The sequence below is a fragment of the Leucoraja erinacea genome, chromosome 27 (assembly GCF_028641065.1).
Source record: "Leucoraja erinacea ecotype New England chromosome 27, Leri_hhj_1, whole genome shotgun sequence".
Classification (NCBI taxonomy): Eukaryota; Metazoa; Chordata; class Chondrichthyes; order Rajiformes; family Rajidae; genus Leucoraja; species Leucoraja erinaceus.
In genome coordinates, this window is record NC_073403.1 from 2,314,794 (window position 1) to 2,317,956 (window position 3,163).

The window sequence follows — 3,163 nt, forward strand, 5'->3', positions numbered from 1 at the left end:
GAGGGATATTGATCAGCCAACAGTCATAAAATACAAAATGCATGAAATATATAAAATTAAAGTGACGAGTGGAAAGGATTGGGGAAGAGGGGTGGGGAGGGGGGGGGGGGGGGGGGGAGTCAGTTTACCCCACGACAGAAGGGGGAGGGGTTGTACAGTTTGATAGCCGCAGCACAGAAGGATCTCCTGTGGTGTTCTATAACCATATAATCATATAACAATTACAGCACGGAAACAGGCCATCTCGGCCCTACAAGTCCGTGCCAAACAACTTTTTCCCCTTAGTCCCACCTGCCTGCACTCATACCATAACCCTCCATTCCCTTCTCATCCATATGCCTATCCAATTTATTTTTAAATGATACCAACGAACCTGCCTCCACCACTTCCACTGGAAGCTCATTCCTGGAAGCTGAAAGCAGGAAGTTCTGTCCTGCATCTTGGTGGAACCAGTCTGTTGCTGAAGGTGCTCCTCAGGTTGACCAGTGTGTGACATGGAGGGGGTGAGCTGTATTGTCCAGGATGCTCCGCAGTTTGAGGAGCATCCTCCCCTCCGTGAACTCCCCTTCCGTGAGTCTGACTCCACCACCAGGACTGAGCCAGCCTTCCTGATGAGGTTGCTGATCTCGTTCATACATACATACGCTGGTTCCCATGAGTGACACAACTAGTTACCCCCTCTCTCTATCTACTTTTTCTAATTGTTATTTCTTAGCAGTCTCATATGTTTGTGATGTCTGTAGGAAAATACTGTGGAGCTATCGTTACCAAAGATCCTATAGCGGAGCAAGATAGACCACTCCTGCTAAATGCGATGGGCTGATGTGTAGTATGCAACGGAGCGGAACGTGGGCCTTTTTTTCATCCATTTCAGTAACCCGACCCGACCCGACCCGACCCGACCCGAACCGCAGTGTAATCAACGTTGCGGGGGAACAGTTTGTGTTAATAAATTAAAATTCTGAAAATGAGGAGAAGATTTTTACCAAAGTACTTTTATTTTTACGAGGATGTTTCCGTAACCGGCTTCCGTCTCCGCGCTAGTTATCTTTGCATTCATAGCAAAAGGATTTGAGTATAGGAGCAGGGAGGTTCTACTGCAGTTGTACAGGGTCTTGGTGAGACCATACCTGGAGTATTGCGTACAGTTTTGGTCTTCAAATCTGAGGAAGGACATTCTTGCCATAGAGGGAGTGCAGAGAAGGTTCACCAGACTGATTCCTGGGATGTCAGGACTGTCTTATGAAGAAAGACTGGATAGACTTGATTTATACTCTCTAGAATTTAGGAGATTGAGAGGGGATCTTATAGAAACTTACAAAATTCTTAAGGGGTTGGACAGGCTAGATGCAGGAGGATTGCTCCCGATGTTGGGGAAGTCCAGGACAAGGGGTCACAGTTTAAGGATAAGGGGGAAATCCTTTAAAACCGAGATGAGAAGACTTTTTTTCACACAGAGAGTGGTGAATCTCTGGAACTCTCTGCCACACAGAAGGTAGTTGAGGCCAGTTCATTGGCTATATTTAAGAGGGAGTTAGATGTGGCCCTTGTGGCTAAGGGGGATCAGAGGGTATGGAGAGAAGGCAGGTACGGGATACTGAGTTGGATGATCAGCCATGATCATATTGAATGGCGGTGCAGGCTCGAAGGGCCGAATGGCCTACTCCTGCACCTATTGTCTATGTTTTCTATGTTTCTATGTTTGCTCCGCTACGGGATCTTTGGTGCAGAGACGGAAGCCGGTTACGGGAATGGGGCCGAAAATCTGCCCACGACCGTCTCCGTCTTTTTCGTCGAGTGATCTATCTTGCCCGCTGTAGGATCTTTGAACGTTAACACGCTGAACAATACTTATGTATTTTCTGACTTACGGACTAAAACGACCTGTGGATGTCTCTAATAGTGGAACGTGTTCATTACTTGAGGGCGGGCTGGAATGGTAAATATGATTAAAATAGAAGATTTTACGAAGCATTTAGACAGGTACATGGATAGGACAGGTTTAGAAGGATATGGGCCAAACGCAGGCAGGTGGGACTAGTGTATCAGTTCAGTTTAGTTTATTGTCACGTGTACCGAGGTACAGTGAAAAGCTTTTGTTGCGTGCTAACCAGTCAGTGGGGAAGACCACACATGATTACAATCGAGGAGCCGTTTACAGTGTACAGATACATGAAAACAGGAATAATGTTTAGTGTAAGATAATGCCAGTCTGATTAAAGATAGTCCAAGGGTCTCCAATAAGGTTGATAGTAGTTCAGATACAGTGTGGAAACAGGCCCTTCGGCCCACCGAGTCCGTGCCGACCAGCGATCCCTGCACAATATCACTATCCTACACACACTAGGGACAATTTACGATCTTTGCTGAAGCCGGTGAACCTATACGAATTTGGGGGGGAAACGGAGCACCCGAGGAAGACCCATGCGGTCGCGGGGAGAACGTGCAAACTCCGCACAATCAGCACCCGTAGTCAAAATCGAACCTGGTCCCCTGACGCAACGAGGCGGCAACTCTACCGCTGTGCCGCCCATGCTGACAACTGGAAATGGATTACATGCAGGGTGGACTTTACCAACAAAAACCAGATCTTTGGAACCAGGGATCACAGATGCAGGGTTTGGAGTTTGCCATTTCGAACCGAGGTCAGTGAATGTTCCTTGCCCCGAGACACGAGATCCTGTGGACTTACACACCACCGATGGACACGTCAAGAAGCACGTTGATACATTTGTTAATGTTGAAGGAATAAAGAGATAGGGGGAGCAGGAATGAGGTGCAGGAATGAACGATGATGTACAGTATGGACCCAAAGGGCCAAATTGTCCACTCCAGCTTCTATCCCATTGGTAGAATGTGCCAAAAGAGGGGGCACCTGGATTTGAACCTGGGACCTCTTGATCTGCAGTCAAATGCTCTACCACTGAGCTATACCCCCATATCTCCTGAGGGTTCCTAAGATGTTTATATAAAGCGTAGTGATAACACAACAAAAGCTTTTCACTGTACCTCAGTACACGTGACAATAAGCTAAACTGGACTGAACTGAACAAGATTCCAAGCTTACGTTTTGCACATCACCTGAGTTGCTGCGTTCTGAGCTTGTCGCCATTAGACCGCTGGTCAACAGTGTACACATTATCACATCCGTTTGGGGATCACA

The 3,163-nt window shown here is 47.2% G+C and overlaps 1 non-coding gene across 1 annotated transcript; it reads right to left on the reverse strand.

The window, feature by feature from the left end:
- Positions 1 to 2,866: 2,866 nt before the first annotated feature.
- On the reverse strand, positions 2,867 to 2,938 carry trnac-gca (transfer RNA cysteine (anticodon GCA)). Its single transcript has one exon. It is a non-coding gene; the product is annotated as a tRNA-Cys (tRNA).
- Positions 2,939 to 3,163: the final 225 nt, after the last annotated feature.